Raw genomic sequence first — 18,072 nt, 5'->3', positions numbered from 1 at the left:
TTCCAGATGGTGCCTCTAAAGGCTTACTGAAGACCTGTGGCAGGTAGCATTTGGGTTTGAAGGTTGCAGTTGTTTCTGTCCTTCTAGTAGATGTTTCACACTCTTTTTATCTTGGCTTTGTTGACCCTTACCTCATTTGTTATGAAAGTTAACCTCAGACAGAGGGCAAAGCAAAGAAAGAAGTCTTTATATTTCAACAAACTAGGATCAATGGCCATGACAAAGTCAAATTGCTTAATTTCTGTCCCTCCTTCCCTAAACAGCTAAATTTCTTTTTGTATATCTTCCTACAGTCCATCCACCTAATACATTTTTATATGGTTATAATGACTGCATTTTTCAGTCATCATAAACATTTTCCATGTGTCCGTGGGCTTTTCCTAATCTTCCTTTTAATGGTGACAATATTCCATTGAGAAGATGTATTTTAATTGACCATTGTTTGACATTTGGTAAGCTTCTCATTTAAAAAAAAATAATTTTACCTTTTATTTTGGAATAATTATAGATTCACAAGAAATCCAAAAAGAAGTGTACACGGATACATCTTCTTATCCTTCCCCAATTTCCCCATTGGCAACATTTTAAATAACTTTGGTACAATATCATAACCAAGAAATTGACATTGGTACAATCCACAGAGCTTATTAAGATTTCACCAATTTTACATATATGTGTTTGTGTGTGTATGTGTAAGGGTGCATAATTCTAAGCAATTTCATCACATGTATAGATATGTATAACTCCTCCCACAATTAAGGTACAGAACTGTTCCATCACTGCAAAGATCCCTCCTACTATCCCTTTATAATTACATCCTCCTTGTCCCTAACCCCTGGCAAACACTAACAGGGTCTCCATGTCTAGAATTATGGCATTTCAATAATTTTATATAAATGGACTCAGACATTATATAACCTTTTAAGAGTGGCTGAATAGCACTCAGTGGTATGAATGTACCACAGTTTGTTTAAACTCATCATCCTTTGAGGGACATTTGAAGTGTTTACAGATTTTAGCTATTATAAATATAGCTACTGTGAACATTCATGTACAGGTTTTTATGTGAACATAAGTTTTCATTTCTCTGGTATAAATTACACAAGAGTGCAGTTGCTGGATTGTATAATAAGTAGATGTTTAGTTTTGTAAGAAATTGCTGTACTCTTTTTCAGAGTATCTGTACTGTTTATATTCCCCCCAGAAATGTATGAGTGAGATACTCTGCATGCTTGCCAGGATTTGAAGTTAACACTATTTTTCAGTTTGGCCATTCTGATAGGTGCGTGATATTTCATTGTTGTTTTCATTTGCATTTCCGTAATGGCTAATGATGTTGAACATCTTTCCGTATATTTATTTGCCATCTGTATATCCTCCTTAATAAAATATCTGTTCATGTCTTTTGCCCATTTGCTAGTTGGATTGTTGCTTTTTTTATTATTTTATTTATTTTTTACTGTTGAGTTTTGAGAGTTCTTTATATGTTCTAAATATGAGTCTTTTGTTGGATATGTGTTTTAAAAATATCTTTTGTACAAACAAACCTTCTGTAGGTTTGTTTTCATATTCCTAAGAGTATTTTACAGAGCAATTTTTTTTTCTTTTTAGTGAAGTCTAGTTTTTCAAATTTTACTTTGGTGGATTGTGTTTTTGGTGTCAAGTCTAAGAACTCTTAGCCTAGACCTAAGTCCCAAAGATTTTCTCGTGTTTGCATGTAAGTTTTATAGTTTTAAGATTTATATTTAAATCTGTGACTCACTTTGAGTTAATTATTGTTAATCATTGTATAATATGTGAGGCTTGGGTCAAGGTTCATGTTTTTCCCAATGGTTTTCCAGTTGCTCCAGCACCATTTGTTGAAAAGGCTATATTTCTCCTTTGAATTGCTTCACACCTTTGTCAAAATCAGTTGGCCATATTTGTGTGCATCTACTCTTGGGTTCTCGGTTCTGTTCTGTTGATCTCTGTGTTTATCCCTCTACCATTACTGCACTGTCTTGCTTGCTTTAGCTTTATAGTAAGGCTTAACATTGAGTATTTCCTCCCACTTTATTCTTTATTTTCAAAATTGTTTTAGCTATTTTAATTCCTTTGCCTATCTGTATAAATTGCAGAATGACCTTTTTTATGTCTACAGAAAATTTTTCTGGAATTTTGATAGGTATTTTGTTAAACCTACAGATCGTTTTGGGGAAGCCAGCCCTGGTGGTTTAATGGTTAAGATTAGGCGTTCTCACCGCCTTGGCTTGGGTACGTTTCTTGCTCAGGGAACCACAACCACCCATTTGTCAGTTGTCATACTGTAGTGGTTGCGAGTTGCTGTGATGCTGAAAACTATGTGACCAGTACTTCAAATACTAGCAGGGTCATCCATAGTGGACAGGTTTCAGTGGAGCTTCCAGACTAAGATAGACTATGAGGAAAGACTTGACCACCCACTGCCAAAAAAATTGGCCATGAAAACCCTATGAATAGCAGTGGAGCATTGTCTGATACAGCACCAGAAGGTGAAAGGATGGCGCAAAAAGACTGGACAGGGTTCCTCTCTGCTAACACAGGGTCGCTAGGAGTCCTAATCCATTGGACGGCATTAACAACAACATTTGGGGGATAATTAACATACTATGTTGAGTCTTCCAATCCATGATCATGGTATGTCTCTCTTATTTAAATCTTCTCTGATTTCCTTCATCAACATTTTGTAATTTTCAGCATACAGGTCCTGTACGTGTTTTGTTAGATTTATATTTAAAAGTTTCATTTTTTTTTTAGTGATTGTAAATGGTATTGTATTTTTAGATTCCATGATTGCTGGTATATAGACATACAATTGATTTTTTTTATGTTGATCTTATATCCTCTGACTTTACTGAACTCATTTATTCTAGAAGTTGTTGTGGGGTTTTTTGTTTGGGTGTTTTATTTTTAGAGATTTCTTGGAATTTTCTGTGTAGTCGTATAGATGATTTCTATCATTATGTCAAATGCAAATAGTGACAGTTTTCTTTCTTTCTGATCTCTGTGCCTTTTATTTCCTTTACTCTCCTGGTGAGGACTTCCAGTATTATGTTGAATAGAGTGTTGAAAGCAGATAGATACCTTTGCCTTGTTCCTGATGTTAGGGGGAAAGCATTCAGTCTTTTTACCATAAAGTATGATGTTAGCTGTAGTTTTTTAGTATATGTCCTTTATCAGGCTGAGGAAGTTCCCCTCTATTCCAGTTTTCTGAAAGTTTTTATTATGGATGAGTGTTGAATATTATCATTCTCTTTTTCTGTGTCAGTTAATATAATCATGTGCTTTTTCTTCTTTAGCCACTTAATATGGATGATTCATTGATCAATTTTGAAATACTGAACCAGCCTGCACCCATGGAATAAACCCTACTTGGTCATGTGTATAAATCTTTATAGATGCTGCTGAATTATATTTGCTAATATTTTGTCAAGGATTTTTGTGTCTATTTATGAGGGAATGTAGTCTGTAGCTTTCTCTTTTCTTTTTGTTTTATTTATTTATTTATTTATTTATTTATTTTTGTACTGTCTTTGTAGGTTTGGTTTCGGAATAATATTAGCCTCTTAAAATGTGTTGATAGCTATTCTCTCATCCTTTGTTTTCTGGGAAAGAGTTATGGAACTGGTGTTAATTCTTCTTTCATTGTTTGGTAGAATTCTCTAGTGAAACAATCAGGATCTAGAGAATTCTTTTCAGGAATTTTTTTAAATTATTAGTTCAATTTCTTTAATAGTTTTAGGGCTATTCAGCTTACCTATTTCTTCCTGGTTATGTTTTAGTTGTTTGTGTTTTCCAAGGAATTGGTGTATTTCACCCAAATTGTCCAATTTATGTATGAAGAGTTGTTTGTGGCATTCCGTTATCATTCTTCTGATGTCTCCAGGGCTTGTAGTGATATGCTCAGATTCATTCCTGATATTGGTTTGTCAATTTTATTGATCTTCTCAAAGAAGTAGATTTTTGTTTTATTGATTTCCCCTCACTTTCACTGATTTTTGCTCCCATCTTTATTATTTTCTTCCCTCTACTTGTTATGGGTTTATTTGTCTCTTTTTTTTTCTAGTTTCTTGAGTGGGCGTAGATTATGGACTTGAGACTTTTTCTGATGTAATCATTTACTACTATGAATTTCCCCACCACCATTTTACCTGCATCTCACAACTTTTGATATGCTGTATTTTTATTTTCTTTTGGTGAAGTGTATGTTTTGAGTTTCCTCTAGACTTCCTCTTTGACTCATAAATTATTTAGAAATTTGGTGTTTAGATTTCAAGTGTTTGGAGATTTTTGTGTTATCTTCCTGTCATTTGTTTCTAATTTGGTTTGGTTGTGGGCACATATCATGCTCTGTGTGGTTTCAATTCTTTTAAATTTGTTGAGGTTTGTCTTATGGCTCAGGATATGGTCTGTCTTAGTGTATGCTCCATGGGGACTTGAAGAGAATGGTTTGTGCTGTTGTTGGGGGAAGGGTGTTCTGTCCACTAGGTCCTATTGGTTGATGATGAGTTAAGTTCTTCTGTATCCTTGCTGATTTTCTGTCTAGTTGTTCTGTCATCAATTGTTGAGAGAGATGTGTTGAAGTCTCCAACTGTACCTGTGGATTTATCTGCTTCTTCTTCTTTTTTTGTTTTTTTTTTTTTGTGAGGAAGATCAGCCCTGAGCTAACATCTATTGCCAATCCTCCTCCTCTTTTTTTTTTTTTCCCTTTTTCTCCCCAAAGCCCCAGTAGATAGTTGTATGTCATAGCTGCACATCCTTCTAGTTGCTGTATGTGGGACGTGGCCTCAGCGTGGCCGGACAAGCGGTGTGTCAGTGCGTGCCCGGGATCCCAACCCGGGCCGCCAGTAGCGGAGCAAGTGCACTTAACTGCTAAGCCAAGGGGCCGGCCCCCTGCTTCTTTTTTTCACTTCTGTTTTTGGTTCACATATTTTTCAGCTTGTTTGTTTGAGAAAGAATTATGATTGCTGTGTCTTCTTGGTGAATTGAGCCTTTATCAATATGCAAATTCATATCTATCCCCTGTAATTTTCATTGCTCTAAATTCTACTTTATCTGATAATAATATAGTCATTCTTGCTGTTTTTGATAATATTTTCTTGGTATGTATACGTTGGTTGAAGTCTAGAGTCCTCTCTTGGTCTTTGCTGATGGGGTTGGTGGTGGAACATGATTTTTTTTCTTTGGTGTTTAGCTGAGGAAAGGCTGTTGTCTGAAAGTTTTCTGTTTACCTGGCTGCCCTTTCTTGGTCATTTGGCTAGACAGAGCAGGCTTTTCTCAAGACTTTTTTTTTTTTTTGGTTACTCTTTTGGGTGCTTCTCCTGCATATAGTTTGGAATACAGGAGACAAATGGAAACCCAGGGGCCTCGTGTCATTCTGTTTGCTTTCTTCTCTGCACTTTTCACAGTCTCTTTATGTTTATGTATTATTTTCAGAGTTTTTAGTCATAGTTAATGGAAGGAATAGTGTATTAGTCAACTTGAGCTGCTAAAACCAAATACCAGACACTGGGTGGGTTGTTTTTGGTTTTATTTTTTTTCCAAAGTAGGTATTTATTTGGGGCAGAATCCTCTGGCCATTATTTCTTATTTATTTTTATACTGTGTTGTTCCCAAGAAGCATTTAAAGAGGTTTTAATGGACACATAACAATGGGGACTTTTAGTTCTCAGAGTTCTGGAGGCTGGAAGTCCAAGATCAAGGAGCCAGCCAGTTCAGTTCCTAATCAGAGCTCTCTTCCTGGCTTGTAGGTGGCAGCCTTCTCACTGTGTCCTTATATGGCAGAGACAGAGACAGAGAGAGAAAGAGATCTCTTCCTCTTCTCACAAGGCTCCCAGTCCTATTAGAGTAGGGCCCCATCTTTATGACTTCATTTAACCTTAATTACCTTTTTAAGCCTTTAAGCCTATCCCCAAATATAATCACACTGGGGTTGAAGACTTCAACATATGAATTGTAGGGGGACACAATTCAGTCCGTAGCCAATAGGTAAAAATATGCCTGTTTTATCTTTCCATAACTGAAAGTATGAGCTCTAATTTTTGTTCTATCAAAAATGATAATAAACAGGGGCCAGCCCCATGGCCTAGTGGCTAAGTTCGGTGCACCCCATATTGGTGGCCTGGGTTCAGTTCCTGGGCACAGACCTGTACCACTTGGCGGCACCCATCTGTGGTGGTGACCCACATACAAAATAGTAGAAAATAGTAGAAGAGTGTCACAGATGTTAGCTCAGGGTGAATCTTCCTCAAGCTAAAAGAGGACGATTGGCAACAGCTGTTAGCTCAGGGTGAATCTTCCTCAGCAAAAAAAAAAAAAAAAAGAAAGAAAGAAAAAAGTAATAAACATATGTGTAACTATAATTGTTTTAATCGTAGATGTTTTTCCAGTTTTAATCGTGGATACTTTTCCAGACAAAACATGGAATTTTTAAGGTTCTTAAATGCTCTTGTTACATTTTGTGAAATTTCCTTCCAAACATGTCATACCAACTTGATTTATTCATAAAGAAAATTAGATCCCTGATCATATGTTCCACTTAATCTAAACCAAGTGTAGTTTCTATAATTCATTATTAATCTTTCTTCTTCATTTTTTTGGTGGGAATATTTAGTATAATTTTGGTCAGGAAATCTTTAGATTGACTTCTTTTTTTTTTTTTTTTGTGAGGAGGACTAGCCCTGAGCTAAGAACCGATGCCAATCCTCCCCTTTTTTCTTGAGGAGGACTGGCCCTGGGCTAACATCCTTGCCCATCTTCCTCTACTTTATATGGGACCCCGCCACAGCATGGCTTAACAAGCGATGTGTCTGTACACGCCTGGGTTCCGAACCTGCAAACCCCGGGCCACTGCAGCGGAGCGCACGCACTTAACCACTGAGCCACTGGGCGGCCCCTAGATTGACTTCTTAAAGACAAAAACAATTTTTTTGTTTTATCATTTTTAAATTTTATTTATACTCTCATAGCAAGTGGTAGTTTATGAAAGCATATGCTTAGTTTATTTAGAATTCATATTTATTCAGATTAATGTTTATTAATTTCTTTACTGTCTTTAATCTAAAGGGAAGAGCTTCCTTAAAAAAAATTAGTCTGGTCACTTTTCAGCTGTTTACTGGGGAACCTCAGGCATGGACTTCGAGCCCCTACTTACGTAGGAGGTTCCCAAGGTCACCTAAGTGCCAGGTCTGAGATCACTGGAGCACAGGTGGGCAGAGGGCAACATCATTACCTTTGCCTTTGTGTTTTCTAGTCACCCTTCACTCACATGTGATTTTCTGCATGTGATTTATAGTCTTTGTACACACGATAACACCAGTGGCAGAACACTTTCTCTTCCACTGGCAGGGGTCATTACCTTTCCTTTTTTTCCTCTTTGTTTCATAGATCTAGAGCCAGAAAGGGTGTCGTAGGTTACACAGTTTTGGAATGGAAAATTAGTTTTCTATGTCATGGGCCTTTTAATATCAGTTTATATAGGCTACCTAAGACTCTGTGTTAGAAGGAGTGCTGAGGCCACGAGCAGACTCAGGGAGATGCAGTTCAGCTCTCTCTCTCACACTGAGCTCTGGAGACTTCAGTGAACTGTCCCGGGTCACAAGACTGATGACCCTCTAAGGCAGCAGTAAAACCTTTGCTTCCTCCCTCTTGACCCATAGGAGGTGGGTCAGAACTGAGAAAGCAGGTGCCGCTGTGGAAATGCTGCACTCTCGGTGAGAACTTGGGCTAGAAGAGCATCTACTTTTCAGTGCAGGAAGAGGAAAAAGAAGCTTGTCTGTTTTCAGCTGTGCTAGGGGAAGCTCAACGTCGTTGCCAGGGCCCGAGGGACTGCCTTCTGGGGCTAAAAGATTGAAGATTCATTCCAATCTGTCCAGTCAGGAAGCTTCAGTGTGCCTAGCCCAAGCTGCGCTGGTGGTAAATCAGTGTTTCATCCAGGAGTTTTCGGCAGCCTGACAGATAGCACAAGTGATGGTAAGTGTCCAGGAGTGAGGGCTGTCCAGCTATGAGAAGAAAGCCACAGGATTCTGCTCTTTTCTCCCCCTTGTCCCTTCCGCTTTCTCACCCTCCTCTCCCGCCAGCTCTGTTGTTGCCTGTATTTCTCCTAAGCTCTCATTCTGTCTCGCCCTTCATTAGATTTTACGGAAAATGTTACAAAGACTCTAAGGGGACTGAAACAGTATAGGAAGTAAGATGGAGCTGAATTATAAAGCAAACAAACACAAAAACAAAAACCATGCTGAAGATGAGTTGAAAATTAAAATTATAAAATGAATAAAGAAACAGCTCACTTGGAACAAATATCAGCAAACACAACAAATAGCAGATTTGGATCTAAACTTTGGATAATGGAAACTAATAAATAATTTCTAAATAATTAAATGCAATCAAGAATTGAAAACACAAGAAAAGAGTAAAACATCCTTTAAAAAGCAGCTTTGGAAAAAAAACAAAATTAATAGACATGAGAAATATAGCCATCAAAATTAAAAATTTAATGGAGACATTGGGTGTCAGATAAGACACAGTTGAAGGGGCAGAGGCAATTTCCTGGATGAATCATAGCAAGCTAAATAAATGGAAAATATGAAAGAATAGTGACCAGTTGCAATAATATCTAACACTTTCGTGGTGCTTCTATGTGCCAAGTCCTGGTACAGATGTTTTACATATATTAACAACCTCTTGAGGAAGATACTATTATTATTTCTATTTTGCAAATAAGGCAAAATAGAAATAATAATAATAATAAAGCACAGTGTATCCGAGGTCATGCAGAAAGCAGATATGGAAGCATGAATCCCACACTGAAGAGACCATGTACTTAACCCTGGGAGATGTGGAGTATGGGTTTCTTGTATGTGTAGGGTAGGTGTTCCCACACACACTTGCTATATTATAGGAGGAAATAATAGAAAGAACGTGGGAGAAGTGTTAAGAGATTATTTTCAGAAGAAAGGTAAAACTGTGACTTATGTACAGATATACAAAATGAGCACATGTTAAAGAATTTATTTTACTCATATGACACGAGGAACTAGGCAAATGCTAGAGCCAGTTCAAAGGAGAAATCAACTCAGGACCAATTTATATGGAGTAAAGGAATGTTGACATGAATTTAAGTGGACACAGAACTTATTTATCTATAGGGTGCAGGAAGTCACATCACCATCAGTTAAATCACGACCAGAAACACATAATTTATACATATGTCATTTTCCTACAGCTTACAAAGTGCTGCAGAATAGCTCAAAGATAGTAACAGGCCTAGCGTAGCTCACTCAGAGCAGTGTGCTCTAGAGGATGCAGTTTTCCATTGAAACACAACACTTTTTTTTTTCTACAGAAGCCATGTTCCAGAAGAATGGCTGAGAATTTAATAATGTTGATGAAAAACATAAATCCTCAGATTTGGGGGATACAACAATTCTGAGGAAAAGTAAATAATAAACGAGCCCCTAGGCATACGGTGCTAAAAGCTGCAGAATGGCCCATGCTAAGACGTTCCTGGAAACAATGAAAGAAAAAAGATAGCTTACTAACAAAGGATGGCAGTTAGACTGACTGCAGACCATTCAGAGGCAACAATAGAAGCCACAAAAACGAAAAGAGTATCGTCTAAGTACTGAAAGAAAATAATTGTCAACTTAGAAATCTGTCTCCAGCGAAACCATTCTTTACATGAGGGGCAAAATCAAGGCATTTTCCTGAAAACAATGGCTAAAAGAGTTTACCATGCAGAAGTAAACAACCAGAAAGAAACTCCCAGAAATACTAGTATTAAAGAAACTCCCAGAATATACATTTAGGAACAAGGTATAAGAAGGAATGGTGAGCAAAGCAAATGGTAAAAATTCAGGTAAATATAAACAAGTTTGAAGATATGTAATAATGATGATGAACCTGGGGGTATTACAAACAAAGTGAGAATAAAATGCTGGAAAATAGTAATGTGAAAGGCAGTACTTGGAGGTAAAACGTTCAGTTGTACTGAAGTCGCTCGGGCAGAGCATAGAGCTGTCCGCTTTGAGTAAAATATACGTGTTAAAAACGTAAGAATAACCATCAGAAGCATGAGAATAATATGTTCATCTTCTAAACAGGTGGGGGTGAGTGGACAAAGAATAAAGAAAATGTGAGAAACCTAAGGAAAGGAGGAAAAAATGCAATCAAAGGAGATAGAAATCTAAAGCACAAAATTAAATAGAAAAAAAAAACAAACATTGCAGCCAATAAGGTAAAAGTAAATGGATTAAGCAGCTGTTACAAAGACAGGGATTTTCCAGCTACAATTTCTTTAAAAATCCAGCTGTCGGCCTTTTAGATGGAACTAAAGCATAAGTATGCAAGAGACCAAAAAAAAAAAACAAAAAAGAGGGAATAAGATATACCTGACAAATAGGAACCAAGATAAAATGAGAATGGCTATGTTTACAACAGGAAAACAAAACCCCACAACACACGCTGTACAAAAAAGGTACAATTGCGGTTAAAAGTCAAGTCATAATGATAAAAAGGAACCAATTTCTAAGCATATATAACAAATCTCACATGTATGCACCTAGTAAAATAGATTCAAAACAAATGAAGAAAAATTGGCAGATAAATCCATACTTATAGTAGAAGATTTTAATGTACTTCTTCCGGTAATTGGTAGTTCAAGAAGGAAATAAGTGTAAGGATATAGAAGTTTTGAACTACAGTTAACAAGGCTTATCCAATATATAGGTGTAGATATAGGTAGATATAGATAACTATAGATAGAGAGGCAGATAGACAGATATATAGATAGGTGTATCCTTGTTCTAAAACATAAAGATCTGGAGAACTAAATATCCAAATGTGAATAAAAAACCTGTGTGTGAATGTGTGAGTGCATGTGTGTGTGTATGAAGGGAGAAATACAGAGCCTTAAATGCTAACATTGGAAAAGATTTAAAAGGAAAATTTATGAGTTAATTACCAATCCCAAGAAGTTAGAAAAAATAACATTAAGCTAGAAGGAAGGAAGAATAAAGATAAGAGTAGAAACTCACTAAATAAGAAAAATAAAATAGAAATCAAGAAGGAAGAAGTTTGTTTCAAAAAGAATTAATAAAATGAACACACCTCAGAATAATCGTCAAGAAAATAAAGAAGATACAAACATTTATTACGTATAAAAAGGATTTATAACCACAGACAGGCATTTTAAAAATAGAATATTAAAAATAGAGTAAATTTGGAAATTTAGCCAGAATTTATTTTTTCTAGGAAAATATAAGCTGGTTATAGACAAAATATAAAAATGGACAAGAAAATTGAATCAACATATATATTTTTAAAAATAGACTTTATTTTTTAGAGCAGTTTTAGGTTCACATCATAATTGAGTGGAAGGTACAGAGATTTCCCATATATGCCCTGTTCCCACACATGTAAATCCTCTTCATTAACAACATCCTCCATTAGAGTCGTACCTTTGCTACAATTGATGAACCTACCGTGACACATCATTATCGCCTAAAGTCCTATCACCTAAAGTTTACCTTAGGGTTCACTCTTGGTGTTGTACATTCTGTGGATTTGAACAAATGTATAATGTCATGTATCCACCATTATAGTATCATACAGAATAGTTTCACTGCCCTAAAAGTCCTCTGTGCTCCACCTGTTCATTTCTTCCTCCCCTTAACTCCTGGCAGCCACTGATCTTTTTACTGTCTCCATAGTTTTGCCTTTTCCAGAAGGTCCTTTGGTTGGAATCATACAGTATGTAGCCCTTTGAGACTAGCTTCTTTCACTTAGTAATATGCATTTAAAGTTCCTTCATGTCTTTTCATGGCTTAATAGCTCTTTTTGTTTTTTAGGACTGAATAACATTTCATTGTCTGCATGTACAACATTTTATCCATTCACCTACTGAAGCACATCTTGGTGGCTTCCAAGTTTTGGCAATTATGAATAAAGCTGCTATAAACATCCATGTGCAGATTTTTGCATGGATATAAGTTTTCAACTCCTTTGGGTAAAGAGCAAGGAGCTGGCTGCCGGATCATATGGTAAAAGCATGTTTAGTTTTGTAAGAAACCACCAAACTGTCTTCCAAAGTAGCTGCACCATTTTGCGTTCCCACCATCGATGAATGAGGGTTCCATTACTCCACATCCGTGCCAGCGTTTGGTTTTGTCAATGTTCTGGATTTTGGCCGTTCTGATAGGTGTGTAGTTGTATCTCCTGGTTTTAATTTGCATTTCGCTAATGACACATTTTGTGGAGCACCTTATCATATGATTGTTTGCCATCTGTATATCTTCTGTGGTGAGGTGTCTGTTAAGGCCTTTAGTAGATTTTTTAATTGGATGGTTTGTTTTCTTATTGTTGGGTTTTCTGAGTTCTTTGTATATTTTGGAGGACAGTCTTTATCAGATATATCTTTTTCAAATATTTTCTCCTAGTCTGAAGCTTACCTTTTCATCCTTTGATCAGGTGTTTTAAAAAAGAAATTTGAAAAGATGAGTTTTACAGGCAAGTTGCACCTACCATACAACATCACGTATGAAAGTGCACGTATAAATTTTAACTAAAATATTAACACACTAAATCTAGAAAAATTAAAAAATAAATCCTAACAAATACAAGTTTCGTTTACCTTTAGAAAAACCCATTTATATAATTCATCCTATTAACAGAATGAAGGAGAAAAATCATACGATCATCTTGGTAGTTGGAGAAAAATTAGTTGATAGCATTTAATACCAATTTGTGATGTAGAAGAAAACTTATCTAACCTGACATAAGGTCTTTTACAAAAGCTGATTTAATACTGAATCATTAGAAGTTTCTATATGTGGAACAAAATAAGGATACTCATTGTCATCACTGTTTAAAAAATCTTAATGGTATAAATTTGTAAGAAAAGTAAAGGAATAAAATATTAAGGATTAGAAAGGAATAAACTAAATTACCATCTTTCATAGTATGAGTATCTTTCATCTATATGAGTTTTTTACATTAAAAAAACCATTAGATACTATCTGGACAAAATATGTTAGATAGAAGACAAGTATGAAAATATCAAATGTATTTATTTACTCTTGCAAGACAATCAGTAAATGTAATTTAACAGATTTTATTTCCTATATCTGCAGGTGTTAAAAAGTATCAACAGATAAATCTAAGAAAGACCAAAATAAATGATGAGTTGTATCATATTTATTTCTGGGAAAACTGGATACTGTGAAGATGTCAAATTTTCCCAAACTACTCTGTAAATTTAATGTGATTCCAACTAAAGTCTCAACAAGTTCTTTGTGGGACTGGACAAGTGGATCTTGAAATTTACAATGATGAGTAAAGGGTCAAGGATAGCTAAGACAATGCTTAAACCAAAGAGCAAAGTGGGAGTACTTGCCCTGCCAACTACCAACATTTCCGTTATGTTGTAGTGATTAGGATGATGTTGTGCTGGGTCAGGGATAGTCACGTAGCTCAAGGAGCACCATAGGGAGCCCAGAAACTTGATACACGCCGTGATAACATTATCCTGTGTTATTTATAACATTGTTGTAATCCATCCAATATTACATACAATTGTTATAGTAATATTCATGTAATATGCAATTAAAACATATAAATTGGTGGATAAAGAAAGGATCTTGAGTGGATTCCTCTGGAAGCCTCCTGCTGATCCAGATGTCTGCCTCCTAGGATCTCTGACAGGTAGAAATGACCATGAAATTTAAGTTCTGCTCAAGACGTTTTGGGCATGGATTGTGACAGGCCACATTGCTGGTTGCAGACTCTTAACATTTTAGAACAAAATACAGAGCTACATCAAAATATCCAGAAAGAGGACTTACTACTCTCTTTTGAAACAAAATTCACCTATTCTACACATACTTTTTTCCCACTGAAATCAAGGCATATCTTATATCAACAGTATCTTAAGATGTGATTGGCAGATTTTTTTTTTCTTTCTTAGGAGATTTAAAATAAATGACATCTTAGATCCGCTGTCTTTTGAGATAGGTGGGCTTCCTCTTTCCCACTCATTTACTTTTTTTCCTTCTAATATTTTTATTTTATTATTTTTTATTGAAATATAAATGACATATAACATTGTGTAAGTTTATGGTGTACACTGTGTTGATTTGATACACATATATATTGCAATATGATTACCACCATAGCATTAGCTAACACCTCTATCATGACACGTAATCATTATTTTGTGTGTGTGTGTGGTGAGAACAAGGAAGATCATTTTCATCTCTTCTGCTCTTCCCTCTCTCTCTGTTTCAAGGACACTGTGAGCTCAGACGGAATGGGACTGACTGTACGTGAGACCTTATTAATTAGAGTCCTTATGAGCCTACACATAGTGTCCTCTCTTCAGTAGCACAGTGTACCTGGATTTTTTTTCTAATTCTTCAGCATTACCTGGATACAGAGTCTCATTAGGTGAGCACATGTCCTGTTGGGCTTGGTATTTCTGGCCTTCGTCAATGGCTGGCTGCCCTGTTCTTCCTCAGGGCACTGACAGCTGAACTCGGGGGCCAGATGACTCCGTCTGTGTGGGTGGCACAGTCACTTTCTCTTCCCTGCTTAGGGTGGAGCCCCTCCATTCTTGGCGATGGGGGTTAGTGCTGCAGGGCCAGCTGAGCAGGAGGCTGTACTGAGGCTTGGATCAGAGGGCTCTGTTCCCAGGGGTGGGACCAGGCACTGCGTGAGACCCCAAGGGATGGGAATAGGGAGAAATCTAAGCCAAGACCCCCAGGGTTCCTCTGTGCCCTGTGGGCTCTGCCTGCCTGTGCTACCACTCACTTCTGAAAGCACAGCTTGCTATCCCATAAGGATTGGACCCAGGGTCCTGCTAGCACCACCACCCTTGGTTTGCTCCCAAGCCCCCATTCTAGCCTTACTGCTTGGGGCAACACTTCACTCACCCTGTGGTCCAGGCAAACCACACCTTTCATGAAGCCTCCCTCATTCTAGTTTACCCTCAGGTGTCTGATCAGACCATGCCCTCTGCTGGGACATGCCCACGTTCCTTTGCACCTTCAAGAGTTCTGCCCATCTTTAAAGCCTGTCCAGATGCCCTCTCCTCCTGACCACCCCACTAAGGACATAGAGCCTACACCCTGAATATTTGAGTTAAATATCTTTCCTCTCCATGATCACTTTTCAGTGGCCAAGGCCCTGGTGCCCTTCTCACCCATCTATGTTGGGGGTGAGTGCAGAGCTCTCCTCACACCAAGTCGAAGCTCATCTGTCCATCGCTGGCTGGAAGAGGACTGAAGCAGCCAGAGAGAGGAGCTCTCAAAGGGAGTAAAACGGCCAGGTGCTTGTATCATCAAAAACTCTGAGGATATCTTCCAGTAGTCAAGAAAAAATGTATACATTAGACCGTTTTCTAAGCGTTTAATACAGAAAGTTTCAAAGGCACTGAGGCACTGAGGATATCTTCCAGTAGTCAAGAAAAAATGTATATATTAGACCGTTTTCTAAGTGTTTAATACAGAAAGTTTCAAAGGCACACTAGAGCAGAAAGAGCAGTGATCTGAGTCCTGTGGACCCACCCAGCTTCCGTGGTTATCAGTATCTGTTGGCTGCAGGGCTGCATCATCACGGGGCCTCATGGTCACCATCAGCGGGCACCTATTGGACATCATCGTGTGTGCACAGTGCCAGGCCGTGTGGCCAACAGTGCTGATACGTCGCCCCTCAGGTCCTTGCAGTGGTATTGGTCACTCATTTTCACAGGAACTTCATCCCCTGCTTATTTTCAGACTCAGTTTTTAGCAACAGGGCCCTTTTTCAAACAAACCTTATCTCCAACCCTAATGGTCAAAACAGATCAAGTGGTATTAGTACACATTTATTACAAGAGTTTACTTTGGTATCATTTACGTATAAAATTAATTTACCAGTGGGAAAGAACCTTAAAACTGCCATAATGACTACTAAGGGTTGATTTTTGATAATGATGACAGTGTTACAGTTCCATTTACCTCAATATTCTGTTTTGGTTGAACCATATTCAGAAACCACTGGGTCCCACAGGTAAGCTGTTGTTAATGGTAACAGATTTTTATCTTGTTTTTACCCATTTGCCTTGTGATCTCAAGAGTCTTTTCAATTAAATTGATCCAAATGCGTGGAGGAAGAGCTTGGAGGAATTGATTTTTTTCTTTTCCAGAATTGAGTCACTGATCTAACAGATGCTCATAGTCTTTATTATAAATATAAAAATCAGAAAAGAAGAAATCCAAACTTAATGTACGCAAACTATGCTTATCCTGTGCCATGCCTAGCATCACACTTTCTGTTGTCGCTGCTACAGTGGTGGGAACACGTGCCGAGTCCGCTGCAGGTTCTGTGCTGAAATTACAGGCACAATTGTGAGTTTTTAAAAAGAGCAATGCAAAGCTGCATTGGGTCACTCACTGACATGAGGTTCAAATACATGCACATTCCTGGCAAGAGAAGTTTTAGCTTAATCTCCACCTGAGAAGGAGTTAAATGGACCACATGATTTGATACATTGGGAGTCTCTGAAGAGTTACAATTTTGTACACCATTGTTTGAATGTGTTTGGACTTTTATGAATTTGTAAAATACAAGGAAAAGAAAATATTGGGATCAAACATTTAGAGAAACCCTGAAGTACCTCCAAAGAACCTCAGGGTTTCAGAGAAGCTGGTTTGAAAATCACGATATTATCCAAAGCGAGTTTGTGAAGGTCCACATTTTCAGCTGTTTGGTTTCCAGTCACTGTTTATGTGACTCATGAAGACACTTGGGTACAGACTGCAGTCAAGCGATGGATATTTACATCTTGAGCCTTCCTCCCCCTCTCTCTCCCTGCGGGTGTTTGGAAGTAAAAGGGGTGGATATGTCCTTCTTCATCCCAAAGGATTTTCCTTGTATGACAATTTAGTCTCCGCCTTTCCTTCTTCATTTAAGCTTCATCACATTTTTGTTTCATATTTAAACCATGACTTTCTTATACAGTTTTTTCCTGGAGATCATGGTTGCCTTTTTTCTTACTTATTACAAGATTTTTAAAAACAACGTGCCTTTAGTCAAATTCATCGTGTTTTCCAGCTTGTTATTTCTTCTCTCCATTGCTCTGAATCCACTCCCGTCTTCTCAGAGATGCCTCATATCTTGCTGTCATTTGGACCCCCTCTTTTTAGGCCCACTGCACAGCTCATCATGGAAATCCGTTTTCTCGATCTCTAGGTTTAGTCTAAAAGTTTATTTCTTCTTTCTCAGTATTCACTCTCGTTTTTCTGGAGCTGACCCTCAAGCCCATGGCCAAGAAAATATGCATGGTAAACAAGTTCTCTGAGGCCCTAATGTTCTTGAAAAATGCCTTTCTTTGCCTTCATGCTTGAGTGGTTTTTTTCAGCTCTACAATTTCTCTGTGTGGTTTCAGTAATTCCCTCCCTCCCGCTCTTCCCATTGTCTCTGGAGCTTCTGTCTCTGGCCTTGACTCTGAGGCAGTCATCATTTGTGTGCTCCCTTTCATCTCTGTGATTCTTATCACATCTCCCACCCATTCATAAAAATTTATTTCATGAATCATATTTTTAACTTCCATATTGCTGTTTGTTTTTCTAAATGAAATATTCTTTTGAATTTTTGTGAGAATACTACTTTTTTAAGCAGTAACTTTTCATTCCTTTCATTGATTGTTTCCTCTTGGATCTTTTTTTGTGTCTATCCTTGATTGTGTCTCCATGCTGAAGGCTGTCCTCAAATATCTCGTGATTCTGTTTCCCGTTCAGAGGACCTCAGGAATAGAAGAGGCTGCCTGAGGCTCTGGAGAGGTGGGCAGCCCTGACCAGAGGGCCCCCAGTGGCTGAAATGAGGAGAATTTGAGTCTGTGGTGCTGCCACCTTGACTGGCTGCCTACATGTTTTCTTGAGGCAGTGTATTTTTTATTTACGTGTAGAGCTGTGTTTTAAGGACACCCAGGACTTGTTTTAATCAGTTGTGGTATGACATGCAGACACGGAAATGACTGTCATGAATGAAGAAGATTTTACTCACAGTTTCCTACAAACAGAA

General features: G+C 37.6%; 1 protein-coding gene across 1 annotated transcript in view; it reads left to right on the top strand.

Moving 5' to 3' along the window:
• Positions 1 to 18,072, top strand: part of LOC131406370 (neuronal acetylcholine receptor subunit alpha-7-like) — a 108,828-nt gene that overhangs the window by 73,981 nt on the left and 16,775 nt on the right.

Source organism: Diceros bicornis, chromosome 5 (genome assembly GCF_020826845.1).
Source record: "Diceros bicornis minor isolate mBicDic1 chromosome 5, mDicBic1.mat.cur, whole genome shotgun sequence".
Classification (NCBI taxonomy): Eukaryota; Metazoa; Chordata; class Mammalia; order Perissodactyla; family Rhinocerotidae; genus Diceros; species Diceros bicornis.
The sequence above is the reverse complement of the archived record's forward strand: the minus strand, read 5'-3'. Positions and strand labels throughout refer to the sequence as shown.